The following is a 12,176-nucleotide window of genomic DNA, read 5'->3' as shown; positions in this document are numbered from 1 at the left end:
AATAACCTTTGAAGCCGAAATCAATCAAAGGGAGAAATAAAGTGGGAGAAACCAGTTTATTGCTTACAAGCAGTCATCCACTTCTGCTCACCTGTGTCTCTTGCAATCCTGCTGCAAAAAGCGGACCCCATCAGACCTCTCTTGTCCAGATATGCCCTCATCTCCCCACCCTTGCAACCAACTATTGATATGGAGATGAACTACTTCTCTCCACCCCTTGGAAACACCTATTGATATGGAGATGCACTAAGGCCAGGTGAGAGATTCTGGAAATATTGCAATTTTACCCACAAACACACAGCACCAAACACTTAGAAAGTATCTCAGACACAGAGAAAGTACATGGAGGAAGGAAGAAATGCTTGTTTTCCTGTTATGGTCCTGCGACTATGGCACCCAAGAAGTCCCTTTGTCTCTGAGATTCTTTGTCTGTATCCCACCTGCTGACCCAGGGCTGGACCTCCATAACCCCTCCCACTAGAGCTGGAGTTGGCCTCACACCCTCTTTCCTAGGCAGGTCAATTCAACTTGATTTCTTCACCTGAAGAGTGAGAAGAACCAGAACTAACATACATTGAGAGCTTGTTTCATGCCAGGACCTTTGCATTTATTATTTCGTTTAACAGAAGTACTCCGTCAATTTTGTGTAATTACGCCATCTATTTCAGATTAGAAGATTTAAATGAAGTGAGATTATTACCCATAGCTTAGTACAATGATTATCAAGCAGTTTTGCTCACTGCCCTCTTTCAGATATATCTAAAAAGTTTGTCATAAGTTTAAATAGTAGTAAAACATGTACTTTACAGTATATTGTAAATATTAACATTTTAAGTTATTACACTGCTCTTTTGAATATGTCCATTGGAATTTAAATACCATAGACATGTATAATGACATCATTCACTTTAAAAAGAAAACAACAGGCTCTTCTTTAACTGTCAGAAATTTTACGTTGTTCTTCCCTTGAATTTTATCACAATGTGTTATATTTTATGACTGAAAGTATTTTATTTGTCCCAATATATTCTTCTCTGGAAAAAAAAGATGAATGTATTTTTTTCTTGTATCTATAATACTCTATAAAATTTTCTTCTGAAATGAATTACCATTATGAATATTATTCATAAATAGATTTGATTAAATTATAAATGTGTTACATATTTTAAAATAATTATGAAGTATACAACATAAATTTTTACTGAAAATACATCTTTTAACAAGATGGATAGGACATTTTTTAAATTGTTCCAGTATCTATGGACATTCTTACTTATTACTAAAATGAAAAAATGCTCAGCAGCAATTATATTTCTACTTTTGTAGTTGTTGTTTTAATAGATGTAAGACCTAAGACACCTCATTCACATAAATGGGAATGGAAGAATTTTGTCATAGAAAATCACAATTCTTTGAACTACTTTTGAATTAAATGCCGAGAAGCATCTGGTGATCTAGCATCAAAAGTATTATGTAATGATCTGTAAGATACAGCATTTTGATTAGGTAGTTCTTCAGTTTTGTTGAAAAAAAATAATTGGAAACCATCTGACTTACCAAAGATCTTTAACACAATCTTCAGAAATTTACCTTCTCAATACCAATACCAAAAATTCCAAATAACCCTTTGGGCATCCCAGAAATTTTTACACCCTGAGGGGAATGAACCATAATAAACAAAGGATATTGTTTGAATCCTAAAATGATTCTATTTTTCCTCAGGTATGCTGTGTGGGATGGGGGAGTTGCTTTTACAGTTAGTCAGTTTGGGTGGATGGTATTTTGAACCACTTTATCCAGTTTGGAGTTAACTAATTTCTTTTTTGATTGAAGCTTGCATTTATTTTCCAAATTCTATTCAGCTAGCTCTATAGATATATCTGTAAAGATATACTAGTGTCTTTTTCTCAAGCATGTAAATTCCTCTCATGCTTTATCTGGCCACAACTCTTAATAAAAAGTGGTTATACAGCTACATACAGAGTGTGTGTGTGTGTGTGTGTGTGTGTGTGTGTGTGTGTGTGTGAAAAAGATGAAGTCAGCAATTTGTAGAATTTGCATGAAATAGACTTGAAGGATAGAGTAAAATAAGAACCTATTTTCAGAAAGGACCACAAAAGAGCTTTAGATTTTTGTTTTTTCCGTCCATCTCCATCCTTTTATCTTTTTTTTGTGATGCTCTGAGAACACTCTTCAGCTGTGATATTGAGGTGATCATTTAGCACTTGGTAAGAGCTTTGATAAAAAGGATCAAACAAAGTAGCTGGGAAAATCAATAAGCTTCCAATGCATTTAAGACATTTAATAATCATGTCCCAACAAGCTATGTCATCTATGTGGTTTATAAAGCAGTTACTTTTCTTTAAGATTATTCGAAAATTTCACTGTGATTAATTTTCCTTCACCAGGTCACAAGCTAGTTACAAAGTTGAAACTCCTAATGCCTCAAAACAAACAAACAAATAAACAAAACACCTTGACAGCACTTAATAGGCCTTTTAGAGGATGGGAGAAATTACTTCAAAGTTGTAAGGAGCTTTATTTTTCAAATTGTGGTCAAAATCACACATCCTGTTAAGTGCTCTAAGGGGAACAACCAGAGTTCTGGGAGAAAGAGCAGCAGTGAGTCCTGATTTAGACTGGGGCATGAGAAAAGGCCGCTCTAGGTCACTAACACTTAGGTTAAAACCCAGGAGATAAATAAGCTCCAGAAGAATGATGGAAAGAAATATGCAAACCTTCAACAGGAGAATGGTGCTCAGATAAGCAGAGAGATACCAAGGAGACTTCACTCAAAGAAAACGAATGATCCAAAAGGTAAGCAAGAACCGCCAAAGAATCAGGCCTGAAAAATAACTTAAGGTAAGATACAAAAACAAAATACCTGCAAATGCTGAGCTTTATAGAACTACTTAGTAAATGTGAATTCAATAAACCAAGAGGTTAATGACTAAATGGAAAATAAAGTAGCAGGAAATGGAAATTTGAGAACTAAAGAAATAAAAAGAAATCCAAACAACATTACCTATGAATTAGAAATTGCGTTGACAGGGCAGTCAAAACTCAACTGAAGGCAGAAGAAGATCCAAATATGATAATGACAAATGAATAGAAAAATAGTGACTAAAATAAATGGTGTAAAATATAGACATAGAAGACATAGAGAAGGACAGATCTCACATTAGGATATTAGAATATTTAGATATCCCCAGAATGGTAAAGCCAACAAAGAGAACAAAATATATATATATTATTTTTTAAGGTCGAATACAAAAACAAAATTCCCTGAAATATGAAATAAATCCATAAGTCAAAATCTGCAGTTAAAAAGGTATGCCACATACCAAAAAAAAAATTATACAGGGAATTAATGACAGATCCTGATTATTATTGAATTTTAAGGATGAAAACAGAAGAACCAAAACTTCAAACATGTGAGCAAAAATAAAAATGAAATCACCTAAGAGTGAAGCTGGAAATCAGATTGGCTTCTCATAGTAACATTCATGGCCGGAAGTCAGTGGAGAAATATCTATAAATTACAAGGTGGAAATTACTGCAATACAAATACTAAGCACATATAAGTTGTCATTGAAGTAAAAAGGTTAAGAGATGTTTCCAAACATGAAGCTCTCTGGACACATAGCACCAATGAGTCCATCAGCAAAAAGCATTTCATATTGATAAAATCAGCTAACCAAAAGCTGATTCAAAATTAAGAACCCAAAGATGTGAAATGATAAATGGTGGGCATCATATAAATATACACTTTAGACTAAACAACTAGGAAAAAATTGCTTCAGAAGACAGCCAAAAGCACAGCTGTGGTTTGGGCCCACAACCAGGAGGCAGTAAATGCCCTGGAACTTACTCCTCAACCATGCTGAGGTCGTGGGAACCTGCGATTTACAACCGAGCTGTACAACTGTGTGATGACCTGGGGACCTATTACTTGCAATTGGCATCTGAATGGGTGCGAGTGGGGTGGGGGCAGAGGGGTGTCAATCTCATGAGACTGAGCCCTTAACCTGTGAGATCTGATGCTCTCTCCAGGTAAGGTAAATGGTGCCAGAATTGAGTTAAACTGTGGGACACCCCACTGGTGTCACAGAGAATTGCATGGTGTGGGAAAACCCGACACATTGAAGACCTAGGTAACTAACACTTAGGTCAGACATGTAGTGAGTATGGTAGTAGTGTGAAAGTAATGAAAAAAGTTCTCAGGAGGAAACTGAGTTTTTTCCTAATGCAGACAGTAAAACTGCTTTTACATACAATTGGCAGGACAGTGTATGTAGAAAATCCTGAGGAATCTACAAAAAAACCTGTGAGAACTAGTAAATGACTTAAGCAAGGTCACAAGATTCAAGACCAATATACAAAATAATTTCTTTCAATATTCAAGTAATTAATAGATAAGATCAACAAATGTAAAACAGGAACAGATTTACAGTGAAAACTACAAAACACTCCTGAGAGGACTAAAGAAGACCCAAAGAAAAGGAGAGAAATATCAAGTTCATGGGCTGGAATAGGCAATATCATTAAGATTTCAATTATCTCCAAGTTCATCTATAAATTCAACACCGTGCCAATCAAACTACCAGCAGGATTTTTTTCAAAACTGGCAAGTTTATTCTCTAATTTAAATGGAACTGTAAAAGACCTAGAATAGCCAAAACCATTTTGAAGAAGACTAAATTAGGAAAATTTACACTAACCAATTTCAAGACTTAATATAAAGCTAAAGTAATCAGCAGTGTTGATGGAATGAGGATAAACAAACAGATCAATACAGCCAAGTAGATAGACCAGAAATGGACACACATGTATGTAATTAGCTGCTTTTTTGATAAAACTTCCAAGGCAATTCAATGGGAAAAGGGTAATCTTTTCAACAAATGGTGCTGAAACAACTGGACGTCCATATCGTAAAAACAGAAACATTGATATCATGCCATACGCAAATGTTAACTTAACGTTAATTATCAACTATGATCCCAAATGGATCATAGACTGAAACATAAAAACTAAAACTAAAATTTGGAGAAGAAAATCTTTAGATTTCTTTAGATTAGGTTCAAAAAACATGAAACATTAGACTTTATAAAAATCGAAACCTCCTGCTTTTTTAATGGCACCATTAACAAAAGCCATAGGCTTGGAGAAAAATTCATATTATATATATATATATATAACAAAGGACTAGTATCCAACATGTTAAATATATAGATAGATGATAAAGATATACTGTAGATACAAATATACACACACATATACACACACACAAACACACACACACTCTTACAACTGAATGTTAGAAGACGAACAACTCAATTTAAAAATGGGCTAAAGATTTGAACAAACACTACACAAAAGAAGATATACAAATGGCTGTAAGCATATCCTAAGATGCTAATATCATTAGTCATAAGGAAAAGGTAAATTCAAACCACAATCAGATACAAATACACAACCAGCACAATGGCTACAATTTTTAAAAGCTGGCAATGCCAAGTGTTGTGAGAATAAGGAGCACATAAAACTCTCATGCATAGTTGGTGGGAATATATATTACAACGTCATTATGGAAAATTGTTTAGCAGTTTCTAACAAACTTAAACATATGCTTACTATATGACCTAGCAACTGCACTCTAGATATTTACCCAAGAAAAATTAAAACATATTTCTACAAAAAAAATATGTACAAAAATGTTTACAGGAGTTTTTTTATGATAGACAAAAAACTGAAAACAGCTAAAACATCTAGCAACAGGGGAATGGATAAACACAACGTGGCTATTCATACAATCAACTACTACTAAGCAATAAAAAGGAAAAAAACTACTGTACATACAATATGGACAAGCCCCCAAAAGAAGCCAGATAAAGAAGTATATACTGTATGATTACATTTATTGAAGAGTTGATATATCAAATATATCAAGTACATATAAACTATATATTTATATATTTTTTGCTTTTTGATTAAAGTTTCAAGGCAATCAGTGGGAAAGGGATAATCTTTCAACAAGTGGTGCTGAAACACCTGGACATCCATATGGTAAAAACAGAATCACTGATCTCATACCATACCCGAATGTTAACTTAAAGTGGATCATAGACTGAAACATAAAAACTAAAACTAAAACTTAGAGAAGAAAACATATGAGGAAATCATCAAACTATATATTTAAAGTAAGTGCATTTCACTGTGAGACCTCAATAAAACTGGAAAAAAATTAGCAGAGAGAAACATAACATCTTATTCTCAATATCATTCCTCCTAAAATCATCTGGCACATTTTATGCAAGACTTTAATATACACATTTTAAATATGTGTATGTCAAACTTTTTGCTAATTAAATCCTGTTTTCCTCCTTGAAAAAAAAAAGACCATGTGTTCTGACAAAATAAAAATAATGCAACAAAAGTGAAAAGGTATGAGGAAAGTATTTTATAGCAGGGAGAAAATTCATACTGCCTAAAAGGAAACATATAATTGAAAAAAATGAAGATATAGCATCAAATGTTTAGGACAGTGAAAATATTCCATATTATATTCTAAGGACAGATACGTGTCACTATACTTTTGTCCAAACGTACAGACTGTACAATAACAGTAAGTGCTAAGGTAAACTGTGGACTTTGGGTGATTGTGATGTGTTGAGGTAGGATAAACCTAAGTAAAAAAGGTGCCATTCTAGTAAGTGATTTGATAATGTGGGAGGCTATGTATCTGTGGGGGCAGGAAGCCTATGAGAAACTCCCATACATTTGACTGTTTTTTATAAACTTAAAAGTGCTCTAAAAATAAAAATCTTTTTAAAAATTAATAGAACTCTTCATCTAAAAAGAGTAAATTTTCCTTTACTTGAATTATACCTCAATAAAATAAATGAATGGGGGAAAAGTATAGCTTTTATCATACCAATTTTATGATGGTGTCATTGAGTAAATATCTGCAATTCAGCAATTCTTTCAGCTTATTTCTTCCAGTAAATTCAAGTATGCTAAATGTAATACATTTAAAAGGCACCTATAGTATAGTATTATTTTATAAAACTATTTCTATTTACCTACTTACCTACCACCTACATATCCATATGCATAGTTTGTCTGATTATGTGCAAAAGGTATGTTTGAAATTATTCTTACCAAATGCTAACCATGTTTGCCAGAAATTGAGTATAATCACACACATTGTAAATTGTATGTAATTTTCAATTATGTACAATTAAATGCACCCATTTAAGTGTATTCTTGATCTATAGGTTCCTTGTCCTGTGATGACTTTGATCTTAGTATCAAGATAATTCTGCCCTGAAAAATGACTTGGATACATAAAATGAGTTTGTACAAGATTGGTATTATTTTTTCCTCAAATGTTTAGTGGAATTCACCAGAAAAGCCATGTGAATCTACAGTTCTCTTATGGGGAAAATTATAGTTATGTATTCAATTGTCTTCATTGATAAAGGATTATTAGTTTTGCCAGTTTGGTAACTTGTATCTTTCAAGGAATGTGTACATTTAATTTAGATTTTTAATTTACTGACATGAATTTGGTCATGATAATATTCCTTTATTATTCTTTTACTATAGTAAAGACTCTCAAGCATTCCTGATATTGGTAATTTGTTACTTTTCTTATTGATCAGGTTCACTAGAGGCTTATCAATCTTTTTAAAGATAATATCTTTAATATCTTTAATATCTTTAAAAGGAACCAGCTGTAGTTCATTGACTTTATCATTTGTTTGCTTTCTATTATATTGATATCTGCTCTTATCTTTATTATTTCCTCCCTTTTATTTTGAGTTTAATTTGCTCTTTTTCTAGCTTCTTAAGATGAAAGTTTAGTTCACTGATTTTAGAACTGTTTTCTTTCCTTACACAAACATCTGCATCTATTAATTTCCCATAAAGCAGTTCTTTAGCTATATTTTTCAAATTGTGATATATTTTTTCATTTTCACACAATTCAAAAGATTTTCTAATTTCTCTGTGATTCTGTCGTTGACCCATGAGTTAGTTAGAAGTGAATTATAACTTCTAATATTTGGCAATTTACCAGGAATATGTCCCTTATGTATTTCTAATTTAATTCCATTGTAACCAGAAAAACTTATTCTTTATTGTTTCCATCATTCCAAAAGTATTGAGACACAAAATAGTATAACACTGTATGATTTTTTAATTTATTGGGAATTGTTTGATAGCCCAGCCTACTATCTCTCCTGTTTAATGTTATGTGCACGTTTGTAAACAATGTGTATTCTGTTGTTGGTGGTAAAATGTTCCATAAATGTGAATTAGGTCCAGTTGGCTGTTAGTGTCATTCAAGTCTTTTTTAGCCCTTCTTATTTTCTGTCTAATTCTTCCATCAATTACTGGGAAAGGAGTATTGAAATCTTGAACTATGAGTGTAGATTTGTCCGTTTTTCCTTCCAGTACTGTTATGTGTTGTTTCATGTTTTTCTCAAGCTCTGTTATTGGGAATAAACAGAGGGGATAGCTATGTTTCTTTGACTGATTGATTTTAGTATCATTAAAGAAATGCTTCTTTTCATCTCTGCTAATATTATTTATTCTGAAATCTTTATCTGACTTCTACCCTTAATTAGAATGTGCATAGTGTATTTTTATTCAGTCTTTCACTTCTATACTGTTTGTAACTTTACATGCAGTCCGACAATCTGTCTTTTAACTGGAGTTCTTAGATGACTCGTATTTTGTGTTATTATTGATATTGTTGTATTTTTAACGCACTATCTTGTTATTTGTACTATCTGAACTTTCTTCTTTTTTTTCCTATTTTCTTTTAGATTAACTGAGTCTTTTTATTATTCCATTTATCTCTACTATTAGTCATATTTTATTGGTTCCTCTAAGATTTGCAACATGTTTGTTTAACTTAAATCACAGTCTCTCTTCAAATAATATGTCTTTTCTCATATGCTGTAAAATCTTCACAACAATATACTTCCATTTCCTTCCAGCTCTCCTTGGAGCTCTTGTCATCATGTTTTCTTTCTATTTATGTTAGAAACCCCACACATAGTGTTATTACTTTTGCTTTGAACATTTAATTATCCTTTTTAAAAGTTAAAAAATAATTTAAATATGCTGGTGCGGATGCAGAGAAACGGGAACCCTCCTACACTGCTGGTGGAAATGTAAATTAGTCCAACCATTGTGGAAAGCAATATGGAGGTTCCTCAAAAAACTAAAAATAGAAACACCATTTAACCCAGGAATTCCACTCCTAGGAATGTACCCAAAGAAAACAAGATCACAGATTCAAAAAGACATATGCAGCCCTATATTTATTGCAGCACTATTTACAATAGCCAAGATATGGAAGTAATCTAAGTGTCCATCAGTAGATGAATGGATAAACATGATGTGGTACATACACACAATGGAATACTATTCAGCCATAGAAAAGAAAGAAATCCTACCATTTGCAACAACATGGAGGGAGCTAGAGGGTATTATGCTCAGTGAAGTAAGCCAGGCAGAGAAAGACAAGTACCAAATGATTTCCCTCATTTGTGGAGTATAACAACAAAGCAAGACTGAAGGAACAAAACAGCAGTAGGCTCACAGACTCCAAGAAGGGACTAACAGTTACCAAAAGGAAGGGGAGTGGGAGAGGGAGGGAGAAGAGGATTGAGCAGCATTATGATTGACACACATGGTATGTGGGGGGTTACAGGGAAGACAGTGTAGCACCGGGAAGACAAGTACGGACTCTATAGCACCTTACTATGCTGATGGACATTGTCTGCAATGGGGTGGAGGGGGTGAGTTGACAATATGGGTGAATGTAATACCCACAGTGTTGCTCATGTGAAACCTTCATAAGAGTGTATATCAATGATACCTTAATTAAAGAAAAAATTTTTTTAAACATCCATACCACAGACCTGTTTCCCAAACTGTCTACTGAGTGGCCCAGGGACACTGTAGCAAACTCACAGGGGCACCATGGGATATGCAAAACTGCTAGGGAAACATACTGCTTGACATCTAACAGGCATCACATGAACTACTAGCTTGAGGTAGTTACTAGTTCAATATTAGATCACGCTCCTTTCCTTTTGCTAGTGTCATATCTTAAGAAGCTTGTAGCTTCTGTGATATAAAGCAAGTATCACACAGAAAATCAGTGTATACAGGCAATGAAGGTGGTGTCTGATCTGATTCCAAAGTTTGAGAAGTTGTACAATACCCAACAGGCACATACATACTATTAGTAAAAAAAATTGTGGTTGTTAAATCTAATTAAAATGTTGTGTTTTCTTCCAATTTACATGTGTTGTTACTTCAAACAGCTACAAAGTTGTTAGGACATAATTACTCTAAGTTGTGTGGACCTAACTATTTAATAAGTGGAAATGTTAGGTATTTCTTATGGCCTATGGATGCTATGAAAAAAATTACTGAGCAAGTAATGAGAGCATGAATGGAGAAACTCTGAGAACTTTTGCCATATAATATTATCCAACCATTAAAAATCATCATATAGATGGTTTTCCGGATGACCTGGAATAATTTTTACTGAGTACTGTTAAGTGAGAAGACCAAGATTCAAAGAAGTATATACAGAATAAGCCCATTTTTAAAAATTAACAAAATCCTCAATTTGGGCAGATCATATTTGATGTAATTGACTCTTCCTCCTTTTCCAATCTTTTTAAGGAGCATGTGCATGGATCAAACATGCACAAAAATATGAAATAACAGGTAAACTAAGAAGGAAAGGTGTGTTAAAACTAGAACTTGCTGTTGTGTAAAATGGGAACTTAAATCATTTTTTCTTGAATATTAAACAAAAGAATGACCCCAAAGGGCTGAAGAACTTTGAAACACTTGTGTCACATTGAAACAACAACAACGAAAGCAAAATTCCTTCATTTAAAAGAACAACCTGAAATTATGACTGACCAAGTAGGTAAAGATATATTTAAGTAATCCTGCCTAATCACATCTACATCGTTAGCGGTCTCCAGAAAACTTGCTGTGCCAGGAATATCATTATATCTCCTTGCAAAATACAGATACTAAGCAAGAAAAAGATGAAATCCCTGTCACTTCCTTAAATTTTTTTTCCCTATTTCTGTAAATACTACCTTACTGGTGAATTAATCTGCTTGAAAGTGCCTCTTCACCTCTCCTGCGTGGGATTCTCAATATTTTTCTTTCCTAAACAGGAAATTAAACACTCTATAATCTCAGTCACATCAGAACATGGGAGTCCCCTTTCTACAATACAGAGATATTGCCTGACCTCTGTTTACTTTGAAGCTTAAGTAGCCAGGAACTTCTGACATGCCAGATTTGGCGTCTGGAAAAGGTAAGGAGTAGAAAAACTTACTCCAACATGGGGGCACCAAATGATACCCATTAACAGCACTGATGAATTATTTATCTTAAGGCCTTATGACCCTTGGGGGCAAGTCCTCATACATCATTTCCCATCACTAGGACCAGCACACAGTAACATTCAATAAATCTCTTTCAATTGAGTGAATAAATACATTTCTCTCATTGAATATGGACACTGTCGAATTGTCATTCCAGTTATTTACTCACTTTCATTCAGGACATATGGTATATCCCCAAGGTGCCAAAACGTCCAAGCAAGAATAAAAAATATCAACCAAAAACCTTGACTATTTTAGTTGAGTAGCAAAAAAGGTCTAGGATCTGTACTGTTCAAAACAATACCCACTAGCCACATGGCAATTAATATTTAAGCTTAACAACATTAAAAAAATCAGTTCTTCCATTGTCCCAGCCAATGTCAAGTGTTCAATAACTACATACAGCTAGTGGCAATAGCATAGGACAACACTATTACAGATTTACACCAATACAGAAAATTCAAAGTTCTACTGGACAGAAAGTTCTAAATGATTGCCTGAAGCTTTTCAATTTCATCTTGATGTTCTTTTGCTTTTCTAAATACATCAGGGGTTCAAGACCTTTTATAAATATGTGGTAGAATCCCTTAAGGGAAATGATTTGGGGAATCAGGTTTTCTTGTGATTTAGGCTTGTGAACATTACTCCAAGACTGAGAAGGGCTTGTTAATATACACTGAAGAAGATCTAGTGTTCCCTTAGGGAATTCCTTGTTCATTTCTCTATTCCTAGGAGCTAAGA

This window comes from Manis pentadactyla, chromosome 9 (assembly GCF_030020395.1).
Source record: "Manis pentadactyla isolate mManPen7 chromosome 9, mManPen7.hap1, whole genome shotgun sequence".
Lineage (NCBI taxonomy): Eukaryota > Metazoa > Chordata > Mammalia > Pholidota > Manidae > Manis > Manis pentadactyla.
Note: the sequence above shows the minus strand (reverse complement) of the source record.